This window comes from Triturus cristatus, chromosome 3_2 (assembly GCF_964204655.1).
Source record: "Triturus cristatus chromosome 3_2, aTriCri1.1, whole genome shotgun sequence".
Classification (NCBI taxonomy): domain Eukaryota; kingdom Metazoa; phylum Chordata; class Amphibia; order Caudata; family Salamandridae; genus Triturus; species Triturus cristatus.
The window spans coordinates 984,174,393-984,197,016 of NC_140584.1; the positions used below are offsets into that span (position 1 = coordinate 984,174,393).

Sequence of the window (22,624 nt, forward strand, 5' to 3'; positions counted from 1 at the left end):
CACTTGCACCGCCACCCTACCTTCTGTATCCCCGCCTACCCCACAGGCGATATGTACCTGCAGTGGCGACACGGCATCGAAGCGGAGCGCCAGAGGGCCCCTAGCCGGACACAACCACACCCCGCCCTGATACAGCGCCCACTTCGCGCTTGCGGGGGCCCCCCAGTGGACATTATGGGCAAGCCTAGGGCAGCGACGTCGGCCCCCGGGGCCGCATCAGGAGTCCCGGCCGGTCAACTCAGCGGGGCCTCCACGGCCACTGGATCGATTGGGGAGCCTTCCTTGTCGACCAACCTGGATCAGGTTCTGGCGGCAATAGAGCAGTCGCGACTCTCCCTGGAGCATCAGCTAGGCGCCCTCACTACGGACGTTAGCCTCCTCCGCGATGACCATCGTAAACTAGCGGATAAAGTCATGGACAATGCAAAAGCGGTCGCCGACATCCAACCTATGGTGGAAGCACACCGGGACTCGATGCACGCTCTGATGGGTCGCATGTCTACCATGGAAGAACGCATCGATGATCTGGAGGGGAGGTAGCGGCGCTGCAACATTCGCGTCCTTGGGCTGCCAGAGGGAATCGAACGATCTGACGCAGTGGAGTATATAGAAACCTGGACTAAATCGTTCACCCCTAGTGACGACCGCACAGCATACTTCTCTGTTGAGAGGGCGCACCGCGTTCCGGCACGTCGACCACAGCCGGGAGCCCCACCACGTCCAATGCTGGCCAAATTCCTCCACTTCAGAGACCGAGATGCGGTGCTCCGGGTGGCCCGACAGACAGGCCCGCTCCGAGTCGAAAACAAAACCATCATGATTTTTCTGGACTACTCACGGGCGGTCCAACGCCAAAGGGCGTCCTTTCTAGAGGTGAAACAGCGCCTGAGGGAAGAAAAAATACAGTACTCTCTCCTATTCCCGGCCCGCCTGAAAATCATCCACGATAGCGTTACCCACTTCTTTACAACACCTGAAGAGGCGCACGACTGGGTGGACCAGAACTGCACTGTGGGCCGCCAGACTGGGCGCCCCCAGGAGCAATGCGTGAACACCTGGAGCCCCAGGAGGCAGCGCTCGCGGAGACGGCTTCGGCCTAGTACCCCTGCGTTGCCACCGCACACTTTGGGGTCCCCGGACTTGGAACAGATAGTTCAGGAGCGACGCCAGGCCTTAAAAGCGGCGGCGGGCCTTTGTCCTGCCTCCCCGGCAACAGACTTAGAACGCGCCCCTCATGTCTTCACGTCAGAGGAGGAGGAGGACAGTGAGGCGACACAATCTGGAGTGGACTCGGTGGCTTTGCCCTCGGTCACCCCGCGAACAGCGGACGACCTGATATGACTGGCTCCTCATAGCATGTTGTAAATTCACAGTATGGGGAGATGCTCTCCGCCCCATATAATTGCCGGCCCCGCGCTCTAAGCGTCCCCCCGCTGCCTCGGGCACCCTCACCCCTAGGTGCGGTTTGATTGACCAGAAGCTAGCCATAGATAGCGCGCATAGCCCACACGTCGAGCCCCCAGCAGACGCAGGCCGACCCCCGTTAAATAATAGGTTGATACTCGTGTCATTCGGGAGTCAGTTTGGACGTATCGCACTTGGCGATGGGTCCCCCGCGTTGGGGCAAGTTACGTTCGCCTCACCCCAGTTCTCCCTTCCCCTTCCACGCGCACCTTCTGCACTATGTCCCAACCCACAAGCCGCTGAACTGCTGCACTGACGCGCTAGAGATGCAGGAGCGGGGTAAACGGACTAGGGTCGGGCACCCTCGGGGGAACCTGCTGACCCGTCCTGCGACATGCGCTAGATACACACACTGATGGCACACACCGGTAAAACCACAATTCTTACACTGAATGTGCGCGGTATGCATACTGCGCGCAAGAGATACTCCATATACGCATACATCAAGCGTCACCAAGCACAAATTGCACTCCTGCAGGAGACACACCTCACAGTGGGGGAGGTGGCAAAATTACGCAAGCGATGGCGGGGAACCATATGCGCCACAACCTATTCAGCATTCGCCCGAGGCACCCTTATATGGGTGCGCCCAGGGGTCCCCTTTCAGGAACTATCTCATACAAGAGACCCGGAGGGTCGATACGCCCTACTACTAGGTCGGTTAGACGGTCAGACAGTACTACTGGGCAGCATCTATGGGCCGAACACTGAACAAAACAAATTCTAGGACACGCTGTCCACCTCCTTAAGCACATACACACAGGCACCATGGATCCTGGGGGGCGATTACAACTGTGTGCAAGACATAGCATTAAACAGGTCCCACCCGCCCCTTCCAACATCCCCCATTGTAGTGCAGGCAAAACGGTTCACAACGTGGGTGCGGCATTGGTCCCTGGCGGATGCTTGGCGAACTCGGAACCCAACTGCCAAACTTTATTCGTTCCACTCCAGACCGTATGATCTTAGAGTGCATCTGGACCGTTTCCTCTGCTCCCCCACCATCCTCCCTACCGTCTCAGACGCTGATTACTTAGGTAGAACCATATCAGACCATGACGCCCACACGATAACGATTCAATGGCGCCCGCCGCATCCTCCTGTCCCTACTTGGTGCCTCCCTAGGGATAGCCTTGACGACCCGGTTTTTAAACAAACCTTGGTGGATCACATTCGCCATTATTTCCAGGAGAATACAGGCACGGCCAGTACACGAGCGCTGGAATGGAATGCTTTCAAGGTCGTAATGCGTGGTAATTGCATTCACCACATTGTGGGAGTCCGGCGGGTTCTAGAGAGGGATATCCAGCGGGCAGAACAGACGCTGGTCGAACTTACTAAGGAGACTAATCCAGCTAAAGCCACACCGGCCGAGATAGCTAGCGGCGAGACTGCCTAAGCAGAAGCGCTGGCAAGTATGCGCCGGTATAATTTCGCAGCGTATGCCGCTCGGGTCCACAAAGAAGGCGATCGAGCGGGCACGCTATTAGCTTGGCTCGTTAAACAGGATTCGAGCCTCTTGACCATCACGGCCATTCGTAACGCACAGGACACCCTGGTATATTCGCAGGACCAGATACTCAAGGCCTTTCATGAGCATTACACGCTCTTGTATACCAGCCCCCACCCCCCGGTACCGGATGAAGTCCTCGACGAGTTCCTGGATCGTATCAGGCTCCCCCGCATAGATCATGACACACGCCAAGAACTCGACTGCCCTATCAAGGCGACCGAGATTCGGCATGCAATGAAGGCGCTAGCCACCCACAGGGCTCCCGGTTTAGATGGCTTCCCACTAGAATTTTACCACGCCTTTGCGTCCCAACTAGTCCCTCAACTAGAGTCACAATTCCAGGCAGCTTTAGGCGCGGGGACCCTACCTCAATCCATGCGCGAATCCTTTATAGTATCCCTTCTCAAACCAGATAGAGACCCGCATCAGCTGGGCTCCTACCGACCCATAGCCCTACTGCCGGCAGATTATAAAATTTACGGGAAGGGCCTGGCAGACAGGTACAACACGATCCTCCCGCAGCTAATCCACCCGGAACAGAGCGGATTCGTGCCAGGTAGGCACACCTCTTATAACATCCGGCGGCTGTTCCACGTGCAGGACCAGATACGAGAGCGGTTCCCCCGGGCAGCGTGTCTGGTGCTGGACCTCGAAAAAGCTTTCGACACTCTCTCATGGGCCTACCTGTTTCGGGTCCTACAACGCATGGGCACAGGGCCCAAACTGCAAGCCTACATTCGGCTCAGCTACTCCGCACCCAGCTCCAGAGCACGTATAGGCCCCCCATCTCGGACTCCTTCCCAATCCGCCGAGGCACCAGGCAAGGGTGCCCACTCTCCCCCTTGCTCTTCACAATGGCGATGGAGCCGCTGGCGATCCTGCTGCGTGTGGCTGGCGAGGAGTGGGGCATCCCAATAGGTGATTCTATCCACTCAGTATCATTATACGCTGACGATGTACTCATCTATGTCCGGGATATTACGGCCGACTTGACTCCTATATCGCGCATCCTGCACGATTTTGCAGAGGTGACGGGCCTCAGGGTAAACTGGCCCAAATCCACTGTCTATCCCCTGACACAGGTCGTGCCCCACTGTCCAATACGAATAGGGGATGTTGATATCTCGTGGAGTCCCCAAGCGGTTCGCTACCTAGGCGTTAGACTATATCATACGCAGCAAGATATCTATGAGGGGAATTACCGCAAACTGATGGGTGGCATTCGATCCTCGATCCACTTCTGGAAAGATCTCCACCTGGCTGTCACTGGGAAGATAGCTGTCGCAAAAATGATCCTAGTCCCACACCTGTTATATCTCTTCTCCAATCTCCCGGTGGTTCCCCCGCGATCCCTATTCCGTGAGCTAGACACCCTGCTTGGGACCCTCATCTGGGGCAATGGTCGCCGGCGTATCGCCCTGGCAAAACTGCAATTACCCCTTGAACAAGGTGGGTTAGCGGCCCCCTCATTCAAAGCGTATTTCCTTGCCGCCCAATTACAGTGGGTGTCACGCTGGACGGCGGGCCGGGCACAGGGGGAGCTGATCACTGAGACAGGGCGCATTCAAACCCCCATTATCCACCGCATGTTGCTGCCAGGTGCAGCACCGCTGCCATCTAGGCCCCTCCAGGTAATGACAACGCACGCCTGTCTGGCGCATGTCCATCGTCTTAGTCAGGATGCACCCCTGTACTCTCCGCTTCTGCCGTTGGTAGGGTTCCCCAGGGGTCGGGCGCATTACACGGAGCAAATACTGCAAACATGGACGGATCATGCTGTGACGTAGGTGGGGAAGCCTGCAGGCCTTCGATGCATTGGTCGGTGACTTCAAACTTCCCAGGGGACAGTTCCTACGGCACAGGCAACTTCTCACGGACTGCCGCAGGCAGTGGCGTGCGATCGACACGGAACCCCCCACGCACCCGGTCATCCATGCGATCCTACAGATGGGGCCAGGACGCCATCTAGTCACTTGGATCTATAAAGCTATGCGGACCTTGCGGCAACCCACACTTGCACCCCTCAGAGAACACTGGGAAACTGACTTCCACAGACCTCTACACGATAGAGAATGGACCAGGGCCATTGAGCATACCAAAAAAGTGTCCCGCAATTACCGTTTTAAGAACATACAACTGCACATCCTGCACAGGGCGTACCTCACTCCCGAAAAACTACAGAAATACTTCCCTGACGGTTCGTTTGCTTGCCCCAGGTGCCTGGAAATCGCCGCCTCGCTTAAACACATGTTTTGGGACTGTCCGACACTTCACAGTTACTGACACACGATCCATACTGCCCTTAGCACGGTCACGGGGTTACAGGACCTGTACACATGGGAGGCGAGTGCCCTGGGTATACAAAGGCGGCACAAGCATAAGAAGGTGGAAAGACGTTATGCCTCCCTGGTGCTTCTCTTAGCCAAACGGTGCATCACCATGCATTGGAAGACATCGGAGGGGCCCCCCCTAGCGGCATGGGTAGGCGCAGTCAAAAAGTGGGGTAAGGCGGAGATAACACTACTCAGAACGGAGGAGGCCCAAGGGATTCGCAAACACCCGATCTCCCTGCCATGGGCCATGCTAATGCATTCCTTCGCGCAGGAAACAACAGTAGTGGCGGGCCCACGAATGATCGATCCCCCAGGGACAGCCAGGAGCCCACCCCGGGAGACGCACGAGAAGCCCAAGCACCCGGCGGGTCGCAGATGTAGACAACGCCAGTTTCACCACCATGCCTCCATATAGGCAGTGACCAGCGCCCCCGCCTCCCCTGACTCCCCTCCCAGCACCTGCGAACACCCCGACATCATCCCATACGATGGTCCAGCTCTCAGGCGCAAGACTACTATTGCTCATTATCCGCGACATAGTGCATTCCCTCCCCCAGTTTATCTATCCCCAGTTCGTTGATGGTTAGTTCATGGCTGCAATCCCATAGCCTCTATGATACACCTCACAGGGGATTAGACACGCTGCACGGTCCCCATACGGCACGGCGACCACCATGCGCACTAGTAGGGCATACCCAGACGCAGGCCCCGGACACCTGTCTGCAGCTTAAAACAGAGTAGAGACGCCCATCCCACGTGCCCACGAGACCAGGAATCCACATGGGGCGCGAATGGGCGTTCCTGCTTTGTACACCTATATACCAACTGCATTACCAAACGTGCCTATGTATGTAATGTTTATAAATGCCAATAAAAAGATCTTTAAAAAAAAACTAAAGTGTCTTGATTTGTTCTGATCCTATTAAAATCTGTTTCTATCACACTTCAGGATCATGAAAAAAATGTGCTTCATTTGTACTTTCCTAACTGCTAATCTATATTTTGAAATTTGCGCTTAGTTCATTTACAGATATTTACATTTTGTTGCATGTCGAAACAAGCATTGGCATAGCCAATAGGTCTCGCCTTTGGGACCTTATAAGTGTTTAGTTATCCAGCACAATATCCTTGGTGCAACAACATCAACTGTTGCATGGCTAAACACTTATAAGGTCCCAAAGGTGAGACCTATTGGCTATGCCAATGCTTGTTTTATAGACCCCTGTTTAAACCTATGCTAACACTGAAACACAGTTCCTCAGCCATTCAGGTTAAAATAGCTTATATAAGCACCTTGCACCCGTTAGGAAACTGTTCCTAATTAAAATATAAACACAATAAAAGTGAAATACACGCTACGGAAAAACATAACAATATGGTGCATAAACATTTGTAAAATATAATACAGCTTTCACGGAAACACTAATTACAACCAGTTAGCCACAGAAATATGTGCGCATGCAGCACCTACAGGGTTAATTTATAGCCGCATCTACAGGGTTAAATTGTAGCAGACATGGCTGTAACTGTTAGACGGGGAGCTTAACTATTTTGCCATGAATCAAAAGGTAGTGACCCAACGCTGTAACATGAACATATTTTTAGTGACTTGTTGTTTTGGCAGTAAAAAAGGCACAAACACGGCGATAACTAGGGTTGGCGCTAGTTCACACATTTGTGAAGTACATACAATGATATTTTCAACACTGGTTGTAATAAAGTGCCCCGTCCGCTACCCTAGAGTAACGTGCATCTATACCCTTTGTATACTATTGCGCACATGTGCACTTAATATTGATATGCAATGATATTGTGCACTTGTGTTAACGTGTGGCTGCACAGTTCTGTTCAGTGCATGGTGTACGTTATGTTGGGACACACTCATAATACACCTATCTTGCACTGCTTCTCCCCTTTAATGTGGCACATTACCGGATGGAAATAACCTGTTGTTACACAGTGCCCCACCGAAGCCACAAGGTTTGTATGCACTGCGCGTGCTATACATTAAGCTTTATTGAACGTGCAGGCGCTTCACCGCCAATGTCAGGCCCCCTGCGTTATACAACCAGCAGGTAACAGGCGCGTGCACGTTTACAATGTACATTGGGTATAACACAGGAATGATGTCGGCTGCGCGACTTCTAGCAGGAGATACATCAGGAAATTGGTTCTAAAAAAAACAGTTAAAAAGGGAATAAAAATTAAAAAAGACCTGTTTTTAAGCACTTGTGCTTGTGGTAGTGTGCCCCTAGCAGGACCGGGAGCAGTGGTGCGCACATGTGCAGGTAATATTGATATGCAATGATATTGTGCACGTGTGTTAACATGTGGCTGCAAAGTTCTGTTCAGTGCATGGTGTACATTATGTTGGGACACACTCATAATACATCTATCTTGCACTGCTTCTCCCCTGTAATGTGGCACATTACCGGATGGAAACAACCTGCTGTAACACAGTGCCCCACCAAAGCCAAAAGGTTTGTTTGCACTGCGCTCGCTATACATAAAGCTTTATTGAACGTGCAGGCACATCACCGCCAATGTCAGGCCACCTGCGTTATACAACCAGCAAGTAACAGGCGCGTGCACGTTTACAATGTACATTGGGTATAACACGGAAATGATGTCGGCTGCACGACTTCCAGCAGGAGAAACATCAGGAAATTGGTTCTAAAAAAAAAAAAACAGTTAAGGAAATAAAAAAAAAAAGAAATTTTTAAGCACTCGTGCTTGTGGTAACGTGCCCCTAGTGGGAGCGGGAGCAGCAGCACGCGTAACATCTGTATCCAATTAGCAAGCATGCCGCTGCTCGCTTCCGCGAGGTGGATGCCACCACAAGCACGAGTGTGCTTAAAAGAGCTGACCGATTTCTAAAGGTCAACTCCTAGGGCAGCGCATGCGTGCTGCCTAGGCGAGACCTCAAAATTGACATGCTACAATCATTTCACACTCCCTGTACCCAAGCAAGATAACCATTTAGTTCAGGTTACAAACACCTCTCAATTTGCAGTCAGAGAAAGAAAAATAAATACCAGCCTGCATGTTTAAAGAATAAGGAGCATATTGGATGACCAACTGCTGCCTTGAGCTCAAATCCGAGAAGACAGAAGTCCTTGTCCTCGGAACCACCACTTCAGCATGGGACAACTCCTGGTGGCCAACCACACTCGGAAGCCCACCGACCCCCTCGGACCACGCCAAAAACCTCAGCATCGTACTCAACTCATCACTCACCACAGACCATCAGTTCAACGCCGTCACCTGCAGCTGCTTCAACACCCTCTGCAAGACCTTCAAATGGATCCCCCCGGAGTCAAGGAAGACTGCCACACACACACTCATCACCAGCAGACTGGACTATGGAAACGCTTTCTACGCCGGCATAAACAAGTCCCTACTCCGGATACTCCAGACGATACACAACACCGCCACCAGAATCGTCCTCGGCATCCCCCGGCACAAACACATTCGTCAACACCTACGAAGACTCCACTGGCTCCCCGTGGAGAAAAGGGTCAACTTTAAAATCCTCACCAATGCCTACACAACACCGGACCGAAATACCTCAATGACAGAATCAACTTCCACGTACCCAAAAGAAATCTCAGATCTTCCAACTTTGCACTGGCCAAAACGCCACGCATCCACAGAGCCAGAGCAGGAGGAAGATCCTTCTCTCACACGGTCGCCAAAACCTGGATCTAGCTCGTAGATATCAGACTCGCACCCTCCCTGAACACCTTGAGGAAGGCCCTCAAGACATGGCTCTTCGGCTAATGGACCTGCAACCCCCCCCCCCCCTCAGTGCATTGAGCCCCTCACGGGTGAGTAGCGTGCTTAACAACCCCTGATTGATTGATTGAAGGAGCAATTGGTCAGAATACATAGCCTGACATTTGACCTCTATCATCGAAAGCACAGGAAACGAGACAAGATAAAAATGCAGCTTTATTGCTGATTCACCTTCTGAACCTCAGCATGAGTATTTTGGGGGTACTGCAGCACCCCCAGCAACCCTACTTCTAGTGCCTAAATTCACCGCTGCAACATATTACGGGAATGTTTTCTAGATTATACTGCCCCTTCTGATATTGTTGCCAATCATCCTTGGTTATATCTTGTGTACCGCGAAGCACTATGTAATAGTAGCTTGGCTGTTGGACAAAGAAAACCTACACTCATGCCATAGCCTGCAACAAGTTGAGTGCCCTCATCGCTACCAGCCCGGGACCATTGCTTTCTAGGAGAGTCAACGGTACCAGGAGTCAACTGAGCTGCTCATCCTCCACCTCGCCCTTCCACTGCATTGTGCTATACAAATGTTACAATACAATACTCTGTGCATCATGCATGGCCACATGCAAACAATGTTCCTTCCGATTGTTATATTCAGATTGCATGCAGCTCAAAATGCCTCCATTTACTATGTTCCCAATACCCTGCATGAAAACCGCTGATCTTGACTTAAGCTATTCATTGTACTCTCTCCATACCCAATATCTTCTAGCCTATCTATTCACCCCAGCATTTCCATAGACTCCCAGTAATGTTCATGCTTCACTCTTATTCATTTAATCTGCCACAAAGAAACTGGAGTAAATGGATTTCTTGACAGCACAAGGTAATCCCAATAACTAGTAAGCAACAATAACTAATAACCACTGGATTAAACACCAAAACTGTGTTCTGACGTAGCGGGCTATGGCAGTAAGCGCTATTTAAATGGAATCAGGAGTAGGCATTCAAGGGCAGATATTTTTCACTTACCCTCACAAAGCAGGCCACCTCACAGAACAGCTGTGTCCAATTAGGAACAGCAGAAGTTGCAGCCTTCATTTTCAAAAGAGGATTAAAAACCATGATTTGTAAACATGATTTATTTATGGCAATAAACACGGATTACTGACACTTTCATGGTGATATTTGCCACTCAGATCTCTGCTTTCTTTTGAAAAAAAATTCTGAGAAGCTGGTTAGATGCTATTTTTATACATGAAAGAACACCATAGCAGAGCACGAATATTTAATAGACGCATCAGGAAAAGGATAAAACGTTATGTAATGTGTATTATCCAGCCATCATTGGGTTGGGGGATACAAAGTGGCATATCAAGTGATGGTATCACAGTCACACATGAATATGATCTCAATCCTAGGTGGTGTTGTAAAGTAATTAATGTGTAGTGTCACTTAAGGTGATCTCCCATGGTAAAATAAAGATATTTCCCGGCATCCATGCACAATTTAACCTAGGTAAAGCACGTCAATTCTTTAACTTACAATTAGGCTGACATTCTGCAAAAAACGGTGCACTGTGTATGTTAACCCAAGTAGGATCCATGTTACCTAGAACTTTCGAAGAAAGTTTGCACCTTGTAAGGTCCTTTCGTACATGGAGTGTGCTAGGCACTAATACACTTGCACATTTACATCTCTGCCTGATAGCCTGCAAAGTTCTAATATCTCACGGTTCCCAAAGACCAAATACCATTCTCTTCCTTGTGTATATGAAATGTCACCATCACTTGTTTAGATGGAGATAGAACATCTCATATAATATCTTATACCATAGTCTTAAGACATCCATAGGTGAACCGGGTGATATGCGGCACAATGAAGGAAATTTGTTCTTCTAGCTAAGTTGCTGACTATGCAAACAAAGGTCTCAAATTATTATGCTGGCTTCTTCACATGACCAAAATGTGTGGTCTTGGACCGATCACTTTATCTCAGTGTGTCATAGTTTCTTCTCTGACAAATTAGATGCAAGATAAATGCCATTTTTTTTTTTTACACAAAATACTGAATGAAAGTTTAAAGTTAGTTCAAAATCTGTGGGAAGAAGTAATAAGTACGTTTGGTGACTCTGAACGTCTTGCTCATTGGATGCTCAATGGAGGGCAACCAATCCTCCACCATACATTGAAATCCAGTCACATTCTAAGTGCTGGAGTCACTTATACACTGCAGGCATCCTTATCTGAATTGCATCCTGGCTGCTTGTGTCCTCTCGCATGCTGCCTTCACACAAAGGAGTGTAGCAGCAATAGACCCAGCCCCACCAGTTTAATTCGACACAGGATTCAAGCTTCCATACTACTAACATTAACAAGGATCACTAACAGTCAAGAAGTAGGTGGTGATAATGACCTGGGCATCCATTGGGCTTAATAATTAGTCTTTTTTTATTTTTATTTTTTTTTATTTTTAAAAACCTTTATTTTCAAAAGTCTGGACACAGCTATTCAGCCGACAACCCGGAGGTTCGGCAGCTTCGGTAAAGAGGAACAGAGACGCGTCCACAGTACAGTGAAGGAGGAGTGCAAAGATTCCATTTTTAAATAAACACAAAACACACAACAACCCCCAGCAAGGCAAGAACACTGAATGCCCATGGTGATAGCCCCCCAGGGGAGGCAGGACCCCAATCATCTACCATTTACAGTACCGTGAAAAGAGGAAGAAGGGGGACAGCAGAGGCCAAAGAAGTCCATTAACCATACTGAGCTGGAAAGAAGGTTAGGAGGAAAGCTGTTCCTCGGGGGGATCCAGATCAGGGGCAAGACAAATTCCCCCCCTGTATTGGTTCCACCGCCCCCAGATGGCGTGCCACTTCCGAGGGCGGCCTCTAGCGCAATATACCGTCTTCTCCCTTAGCATACTCCAGTCCATATTTTCTTTCCACGCGGTCAATGTGGGGGGGCCCACGGATCCCCACAATCGCGCTATATCTCTCTTAGCGACCATGTTACCCAGAGTCACCCATTGGGTCTGCGCCGCATTATGATCAGTGGGCCCCCAGACATTCAGGAGACAACACCGCGCTTCCGGCTGCATAGCAATGCCCGTCACCTCCCCCATCACTGCATGGACTCTCCGCCAGAATTCCGTGATGACACCACATTCCCAAATGATATTCAGGAAAGTACCCACCATACCACATCCCCTCCTGCATAGGCCGTCCTCCAAGAATCCCATGTGAACCAGCCTTGGCCCCGTCACGTACACTCGATGCAGTATTTTAAGCTGCACCAGCCTCAGACGCGACGGGATCGCAACCTCCTTAGGAGAGGAAACAGCAGACTGCCAATCCTCGTCATCCAACTCGAGGCCATCCCTAGACCACTGGTCCCTCAACCCCAGAAGCATATCCGCCCGGACGTTGATCAGTTTCTTATAGATGAGCGAGATCGTGCTCTCGGGCATATGACCATCAAGGACCCGGTCCTCCAAAGGAGAGGACTCAGGCACCTTCTCACCCTCTATGAGGACTGATCGGAGGGCGTGACGCACCTGAATATAGCGGAAAAACTCAGATGGCCCCAGCTCATACTCCTTCTGCAACTCTTCAAAGGACTTCACCCTCCCCTTAATCAGGACATCTCCGACCCTGGAGATGCCGATCAGGTCCCATTTGTCAAAGCCTTTTGTGTGCCAAAGCCTACCCAATCTCTCAGATTCAAACAGCGGGGTAGCGAGGGTGAGCCTATCCTTCCAGCCCAGCGAGTCAGTTGCCATCTTCCACACACGCACCGCCACACCAGTGGGCCCCGTGAGGGACGAGTCCAGGGACCGCGAATACAACGCCCTGTAATAGTTACCACCACGCAGCAACCACCTGTCCATGGCATACCCAGGGCTGAGGGCCGGGCCATAAAACCCATGATTAATCGCACTCAGCTGGGTGGCCCAATAGTACAGTCGGATGTCTGGAAGCGCAATACCCCCGTCGTACCATGGGAGCGTCAACTTTGCAATAGCTATTCGCGGCCGCCCGTCCCACAGCAACGCTCGTTGGAGGCCTTCGACCTCCCGAAAGTAGTTGGCCGGTACCCAATCCAAAGTATTCTGCAGTGCGTAGAGGAACCGGGGAAGAGACATCATTTTGAACAGGGCCGCACGCCCAACGAGGGAGAGCGGCAGCCTCCGCCAGCCCTCCATATCCCGCCTCAGGCGCGCTAGGGGGGGGAGCAGGTTCCTCTCATATCGCACGGCAGAATCCATGGAGATAAAGATCCCCAGATACACGAAGCCCTGCTGAGCAACCTGGATCGAACAAGTTCGAGGGATCGGTGGAACCTCGCCACTAAGAACATATAAATACGATTTACTCCAGTTGATAACGAGACCCGAGTTCCTACCGAAAGATGTGAGTACGTCACAGACCACTATAAGTGATTTCTTGGGTGAGGCAAGATACAACAGGATGTCATCAGCATAGAGCGATATACGGTCCTCGTGCTCAGGCGACCGTCTAAGTCCCCGTATATCCGGGTGCCAGCGTATCCACGCAGCCAGCGGCTCAAGGGCGAGGGCGAACAACAATGGCGACAGGGGACAACCTTGCCGAGTACCCCTCCCAAGCTGAAACGGAGTCGACGCCCGGCCATTTACCACCACACTCGCAAGAGGGCCCTCATACAGCAACCTCACCCAGCTCAGAAAACCGTGGCCAAAGCCGAACTTGGTCAACACGGCCCACAAATATGCCCATTCCACCGTGTCAAAGGCCATCGTGGCATCGAGAGACGCCACAATAGCTGGTTCACGCAGCGTGCCCGCCCTGGCGATTACACCATGAAGGCGCCGAAGATTTAACGCTGTGTTACGGTGCGGGATGAATCCGGATTGATCCGGATGGACCAAGTCACCGAGTACCCTAATCAACCGGGCCGCCAGGATTTTAGCCAGAATTTTCGGCTCTGCGTTAAGGAGTGAGATAGGCCTATATGAGGCGCACTTATCTCGGGGTTTGCCCTCTTTGTGTATAACCACAATCGTCGCCAGTCGCTGATCCAACGGGAGGGCCCCACTCCCCCGCGCCTCCACGAACATGGCGCGCAGGTGAGGGGCAACCCTATCCGGAAATAGCTTGTACAGGTCGACCGGCAAGCCGTTCGGACCCGAGGCCTTGCCCGAGTTCAACGCGCGGATAGCCCCCGCCACCTCATCGACCGTTATGTCACCATCTAGATCGTCCCTATCTATATCAGAGAGACAGGGCAATGCAATATCACGCAGGAGGTCACGCGAGTCCTCGGGCGGCCTGTCCGACACGGAGGCATAAACCATACGGAAAGGTGATTGTGGAACAATCCTCTCAGGTTCCACAATCACCTCTCCCCCCTCTCCCGTCAACTCCGGCACTACTCTATTGACCCGTTCTTTTTTGTCCAGCCAAGCCAGGAGTTTCCCGGCCTTGTCACCAACATCATACAGACGGCCCTGCTGTTCCCTACCGAGGGTCTTAGCGGCATTCGTCACCAGGTCCTTATACTCGGATTGCTTCAAGCACAGCTCATGCAGTGAGGCCTCTGTAACCTCCTCCTCCAGCGCTCCCTCCAAAGCCGCGATCTCCTCCTCAACCTGCAAAACCTCGCCATCTCTCTGCCGCTTGGCAGCCACTACAAGGGAGAGGGCTTCCCCTCGCAGCACGGTCTTAAATGCTTCCCACAGCGACACTGCCGAGTCCACGGATCCCTGATTGTCCTTGAAAAAAGTATCTACTGTCTTTACCAGCGCGCTGCGCATCTTGGGGTCTCGGAAATACCAAGGGTTCATAGGGGCCACCCTTCCCCCTCCCTCTCGACCCAGATCCAGCCTGACCCACACCGGCGAATGGTCAGATATACCACGCGCCATGTGCCTGGCCTCAGACACCAATGAGGCATGCGCAGCCAGAGTGAGTAGGTAGTCAATCCTAGAAAGGCTACCATGCGCCCCGGAGTGGTAAGTGTATTGGCTCTGTGTGGGGTGCCGGAGCCTCCAGCAGTCTATCAGGCCAAGCGTATCTAGAAAGTCTGGAAGCCACTTCTGAGCCCCCCCCGTGTCTCTGGGCGGGTATCTATCCAGCAGGCCGGAGCCAACAGCGTTGAAATCACCTCCCACTACAAGCATACCCCCCGGGAGATCCAGCAGGGCCATACCCAGATCTGTGAACGTAGAGGCCTGCAGGGCCGGCGGGACATAAACCGAAACTAAAACCAAAGTTCTTCCTTCCCACCGCCCCGCCACCGCCACAAACCTCCCCCTATCATCAACAATGGTGGAGTCCACCTCAAATGGTAGCGAGGCTCTGACTAGGATGCCCACACCCCTGGACCCAGAGGAGAATCCCGAATGAGCTATGAATTTATAACCCTTCCTATTCAGGGCATAGCACGTATTACCTATAAGATGCGTCTCCTGCAGCAGGGCGACATCCGGCAATGACCGTTTCAAGAATTGCAAAACAATCCCACGCTTAATGCGATCCCCCAAACCATTCACATTCCAGCTTATAACACTTAAACCCCTACCCCCCATCCCCAAACGTAAAGAGGCCCACCCCACACCCGAAGAGCCCCCATGGAACAGTCCTGGAAATAATCACTATGCCTTGCTGAAACAAACCCCCCAACAACAACCCCAAAATCCCGGAAACCCCCCCCACCCTGCACCCCTGCTGCAGCTTACAAAGCCCCCCCAACTTGCAGTGTGCCTGTCGCCCTACCAAACCCAAAATCTACAAAAAGTACCCTAAGGGAGGAAAGAGCTCCCCTCGTCCTCCCACAACCTCCGTATTTACTGCAAGTCATTATCTAAAGTCAGTCCGAGTCAGTCCGGTTCCGAATACATCAACCTTGTTCATCCCGGCCACTGTCCCCGTCTACAGCAGTGTCCTCTTCCGTGCGTCGTCGAGGCAGAGCGTCCAGCCATTCATCCGCCATGGCAGGCGACTCAAAGAAGAATGTTCGGTCTTCAAACACCACACGTAGTCTGGCAGGGAAGAGCATGGCGTATTTCAGATCCCTCTCCCGAAGCCTCCTCTTCACCCCCAGGAAGCCCTGCCGCTGCCTCTGTACCTGCTGGGTGAAGTCAGGATAGAAATTCACCGACGCGTTCTGGAAGGGGACCGGGCCCGTTACCCTCGAGGCCTGCAGGATAGCGTCCCGGTCTCGAAAATGAAAGAGCCGGGCGACGATCGGCCTCGGTGTGGCTCCCACCTTGGGCCGCCCACCCGGCACTCTATGGGCCCGCTCAACTGCAAAGAACTTCCCTAGACCCTTAGGCTGCAGATGATTGAGCACCAAGTCCTCCACGAGCAGGTCCACTGAAATCTCGTCCGAGGACTCCGGGACCCCGATAACGCGCACGTTGTTGCGCCTGGCCCGGCTCTCGAAGTCCTCCAGCCGACGGGCTGCGAGATCATGCTCGGTCCTCAACTTACGGACCTCGGTCTGCAGGTCCGAGACATCATCGGCGAGGCCCGTGGTCTTGATGTCCAGGGATTTGACCCGTTCATTTGTTTTGCCCAAATCCACGCGGATCAGATTAACATCCACCAAGATGGTATCCACTTTGTGCGCCAGGGCATCAAACTGTCTCCCAATCGAAGTCTGCAGCCCGTCAAGTGCACCCATGACATCCTGCAGTGAGAGCTCCGGGGCCAAGGGTGAGGCAGTCTTCTGTGTATCCGGGGACTGGCTCGGTGCACCCGGTGACCCCTTCTGCTGGGCATAGCGGTCCATGTTATTGGCTTGAGTGTAGGCTCCCCGCCTGGTGGCCTTGGGCTTCGGCCGATCCACCTCTGCTTTGCCCGACATGGTGGGCTCGAGCAAGTTGGGTCAAACAGGACTGCCCTCTCTCAGCGAGAGAGAGCAGGAGTGCTCCTTCTTACGATGGGTCGCCAGTGTGGCATGCAGAGCGTCCAAATGATAATAAAGCAGACGCGAGCACTCCCTGGGCTGGGCAGACAAAGGGCGAGAAAGTGAAAGGATAGGGACCTCCGTCCGGCAGTTCACACCTCGCCTGGCCGCTGTTGTTCAATTAGAGGTCGGGCATCCTGCCAACTCGAGCCCCTGGCATCCCTCGGAGATGGGCCTCAATCTTCCGCCATGCATAACTCCAGTTCCCGGTGGGCGATTCGACCTCGGGTGGCATCGATCGCCTCCCTGACAAGTCATCTACATGATGCCATGCATACAAACAGGATTATATACAGGATAGACGACGGAGGGCACGAGGGTCTCGGGAGCTCAAAGCTCACGCGGCCATCTTGGTCAAGCGCTAGGCTCCTCCCTAATTAGTCTTTTTTAACCATGAATTGTCATAGGGGATAATTATAAGTGCCACGAGAATGTAAGATGTGTTTGGTATCTGTTACCGCGCATACCAGAATTCCAAGTCATGCAGTGATTCCTTCACGAGGAATTTGCCGGAAGCTCTGAACCTCGCACCTCTGCAATGTACCTCAAAACAATTTCGGCAGCTCGAGCCTACCGAAATTTAAAGAGGGAACATGCTTGCTAATTACGGATACATCAGGATTTTTTCAGGGGAAAGCAATAAATTCCACACGCTACTTCCCATTTTGGAGGGGTAACTCATTATTGGTTCAAATTAGTGCACCTAGAAGTTCTAAACCCTGGAGTACTATATGTTACCTGGTTTTACAAAATCAGAGGGAAAACAAGCAAAGCAGAAAAACAAAGGGAGAAAGCAGGAACCTGCAAGAGTCCGAGATGAAGAGTGTCTGGTGGTGGATTGAAGAGACCTGGGGTGGATGCAATTCTTGGGCGCGCCCGCAACGGCCTTCTGAGCAGAGCTGTGGGCACTGGCACTCTTAGTTCACTAATTAAGCACTGCCCCCAACCCCCAATTCGGGGCATTCGTACCCTGGGTATTAGGGGAGTGTTAGAGTTCCACTTTACCTACCGTTCTACGACTCTGTATCGCTTGGTTGAACTAATACGTACAAGAAGAAATAAAACGTGCCTCCTCGCGGTGCAGAGGGCAGCACCGGGCAGCTGCACCGGGCCCTGCGCTCGTGTCACTTTGCATTTCACTGGTTAATGAATCATCCTCCAGCTTGAGATTCCCTCCCCCGCCTGGCTTCAGAACTCTCCGTTTTAATGTCGTTATCCGCCCACTCCTTTCATTATGCAGATGTAATACGGGCCACTTGTTCTGCTACAGTACGTCACCAAGGAAACTACACATCCAACGGAGCAGCAGGCAGCGCCAAGGCACAGCACCCACCCGCGGCTGACAAACACAGCTCGCGCTCTAGGCCCGAGGTGCAGAGACCAATCACCCCCATGGAGCACAGGAGCTCGCGCTCTAGGCCCGAGGTGCAGAGACCAATCACCCCCATGGAGCACAGGAGCTCGCGCTCTAGGCCCGAGGTGCAGAGACCAATCACCCCCATGGAGCACAGGCCCTTGGATGCTCATCCTTCACAAACCCCCCGACACCCAGACAATCCCAAGCCAGCTCAAACACAAGGCTGCATTCAAAGCACAAACCCAGCATCAAACCCACCACCAATCAGATGCAGCACTGCCAGGGCACAGAGCAGTGATGCACAGAACAGAAGGAAATCCTGTAGAGAGCGCAGAAATCTATTGGCCCAGAGTAAATGCCATGGGTGATTAAAAGGAGAGAATACCAGGTCTGTATAGGGCGTAGAAAGCTACAAACAAGTTACTTATATACAAAGCTGGCGCGGTCGCTCATTGCGTCATTGCGTTGAACATTCGCTGCTGCTCTGTAGAGCAAACTCTCTCAGCCTTCCATTTTTGGAGGTCGCTGAATCAAGTGGCATCAGATTGGGTAATAGCTTAGTAATGAGAGAAGTGCAGTATGAAGCGCGTACATATGGCCTAAAGCAACCCCTACTCTACATTATAAGGATATTGCAAGTCGCAGAGGAGTTCCTTGACCCTATACAGAAACTCGGCCAATGGTCGAGTTCTTTTGTTATGTGATGGAACTCCAAGGTGACTTGCAGTATCCTTAGAGTGTATGGCAGGGGTACTTTATGCCTTATAATACATGGACACACCATCACCCCTCCCACAAAACTCTGAAATCCACGTGAAAGAGATAAGATACTTGTAAACATGAGGAACAACATTAGAATCCCTAGAGTAAAAACGAAGCTCACCTAAAAGCAGTTAGCATGGATGCATAAAGATATTAGAAACAATGTAATAAAAGTAAAATCTAAAAAATGTGATAGATCAGAATGTGCAGAAACATGCTCAGAGGTTCTATCTTTGCTATGATTTCCAAGGAAAATCTACTTTCCTCTTCCTTATGTAAAATGCAGCTTTAATTATGCTTTGTGCCTGGCTTTCCTCTGCTTGCTAGCAGCAGGCTTTGTGGCATCAGAACTCAACTATAGTAAATTATTATAATTGAGAGTCTACTTCATTTCTTATTACAGGCGACTAGGTGTGCCATATGTTGCCTACAGTAAGGACATTTGAGACTGACTTTTATACAAGAATTGCAGGATTCCATATGTTATCAAAATAATACCGAGCCTTAAATAGAATCCAGGAAATATAAAGATGCGTTCGATCCCCTTCTTTAAACACGGCAGCCACTATGGACTATCCCGCTGGACACAACCCATGAGGCATGCCACAAGAAGAGAACAAGCATTGGCAAAATCAGTAAGTCTGGCCATGGCAAGCTTGCAATTTTTTTTATGTATTTATTTTTAGCAGTGTGATGAGGAGCAACAAGGCCTACGGACACAAAAAATAGCAACGCCAAAAAACAAATATTGAAATGAAAGTAGAGATTAGTCTACATGACCCGACGTGTAAGTAGACGCTACTTTCTAGGTGGATAAGCACATGTTCACAACCAAATTGTCGTCATTCACAGTGAAGGGAGGCAATGGTGTATATTTATTGCAGAAATGTTATCATAGTTCAAGTAACCCATGCGATTAATGTGATTTTTAGCTTCTGCATAGTAAGCCGGTGTTTAACTTCTTGATGTGTTTTTTTCTAACCAAATCAATGAATGTACTTACATACTATCACGACTACCAGCGACCGTGACCGTGCTTGAATTAATTCCATCACAATAATTACCCTGCAGTGTGCCTGTGTTGGTCTTCATATGGTTTTCCCAACCTATTATTATAGTGTCAGAGACAGGGGCTCAGGTTGGAAGGCTAGATTAGTGATTGAAGCCGACAGTCAGCGTTGGGATTCATTTAACTAAGTTTAAGGTAAAGTTGTGTAGGATGCCAAGGCCGGTGGTCACACCTCTTGCAAGATTAACACGGTCTGGTGAGTTTTGGAGCAGTATCCCACAAGATTTAGGTTGCGTTATTTCCAGATATGTACACCATTACCAAGGGCCAACGCAAACCCACAAAGATCATTAAGTAGGTTATTATAATATATTTCCAGCAAGCACTACAGTCACTACAATCCTCAATATCACAAGACGCTGACTCACTAGCAGAAGCATTGAAATTGGCATCCCGCATGAAGCAGGCTGAGACGCTATAGCCACCACCAAAAAACATGAGCCCAAATTCACAGCATCTTGAGGGAGAACAATGCTGACAAGAGATAAATTAGTATGCTCTAAAAACAATGACTAAAAACACTGTTGGTGGAAAGTCTTGCAACAAAAAAATATAAGATACGAAAGCTGCAGAGTGCCACACAAATACTCGTTCTAGCTTGTACTTAAATATTGCCTTAGCTAACAATGTTGGCATGGGTCTCTTCAAGGCAGTGAAAAACTGCATTAGTTCTCTTCTAACCGAATACAACATTTACTACAGAAAGCCACATACATACGCAAATACTTACTTTACTATATTAAAAGCCTCACACACAAACCAGCCAACAACACAATATCACCATAGCACATCATAACCTGACACACAGTCTATAGCCGATCTCATAAACATCATCAACTCATTAAAAGCTTCCACTACAAGGAGGACACCAAGCCACCCTCCTTCATCAACACCCTCTTCGGAAGAAGACCCCCAGCCTCCTCAGAAGCCTCCCAGCTACAGAAACAGCATGGCTTCAGTTGAGAGTCACTGGCAAAATCGAGCCTGATTTCCCCACCACCATCCTCCTGTCATCTGTACATGCACTGTTCAATCCCACATTGATGAGGGTAAGGCATGCCTTCACAGCTTACAGGATATCATCCTAGCCACGTTATAGAGCCATTTACCATGCAGGGATCAGCATTATCATAGGTCAAAAGGAAGTCAGGTACATCTCCCCAACCTATAGGTGCTGCATTGGCTACCCATTTGAGCTAGCGTACAGTAGAAATGATGCTGTGTTATACTTGTGGTGATGCACTCAAATGAACAAGTCAGGCTTATCTGTTTCAAATCCCTCTCAAAACGCTACTGGACCCTAGGAAGGTTAGAGATCCAGAAATGAACAAAAAAGCCTTTTCAGTCTATGCTATTGACGATAAAATAAGCCCGCATGGGCCAAATGTCTCTTCTTCCCATGCACAAAGTAGTAATTTAAGACCTACACCTTTCTTCAGATTTGTGCAATTTAACTTAACAAATCCAGATTCCAAAGTACCTATTATATAAATATCATTCATATGAAGAAGACAACCCATTGGTTCCTTAATACGGCCAACAAACATTTATTACAAATGTTGCAGTATGACTGGCGTTTCTTCTGTCAGGCTATACATAACATATTTCTGAGTAGCTAGCACTGCTTAAAAGGGAGCTTCTCCTATCTACCCTTACTTCCAGGAACATATCCCAGAACAAGCGAACCAGGAGACACAGTCAGGTCTGGATTAACCAGTAAGCAAAATAAGCAGGTGCCTAGGGCATCAAGGGATGGGAAGGGGAGGGGAGGGGGGGGGGTCGGGCACCACAGAAATGTTCCATTGCTGGATTTATCATGGACCATATGGTACAAAAGTGAAAAGAGTGCAGCTGAGCCTATCAATAAAGTGGGAGTATACCAAAATAAACATTGTTTTCCATCTTACTGTAAGTTTTGTTTCATTTTGAAAAATCACATTTTATGGTTTATTATTGTTTATACTTTGAATTAGATATATATGGGGGACACCTAAATCTTTTAAATGCTGAGGGCCTCTAGAGGTCTTCATCCGGCCCAGGCCACCATGGACAAGATACATGTACCATACTACACAAAGCTTACTACATTTCTGCTACCCCCTGTCTATGCAGATGACTATGTCTCCGCTATGTAAAAAGACTCAAACTGTATTGTCCTCTTTCTATGTTCAGAGCTCTGTTTCTCCTTTGGACTTAGTCCACAAATGAAAAAAAGACACACACAAAATGAGACTAAAATAACTCTACTTTAACATAAACCAATACCATTACACATATAGACAACAGCTAATGATAAGAAGAGAGGGGTTTAGTCTGGGTTTGTCAATCTTTTTGAATAGTGTTTTTTTGTTGATTATCAATGCTTTCTGGAAAGATAAAAAGAACCATAGTCTGCTTTTAGAACTGGTGACGTCAGCATTCCTCAACAAACTTTTC

At 50.2% G+C, this 22,624-nt stretch overlaps 1 protein-coding gene across 2 annotated transcripts in view; it reads right to left on the bottom strand.

Moving 5' to 3' along the window:
- The window catches only part of ATP2A3 (ATPase sarcoplasmic/endoplasmic reticulum Ca2+ transporting 3), a 469,813-nt gene that overhangs the window by 160,928 nt on the left and 286,261 nt on the right, over positions 1-22,624 (bottom strand). The gene's annotated exons all lie outside the window — the stretch shown is intronic.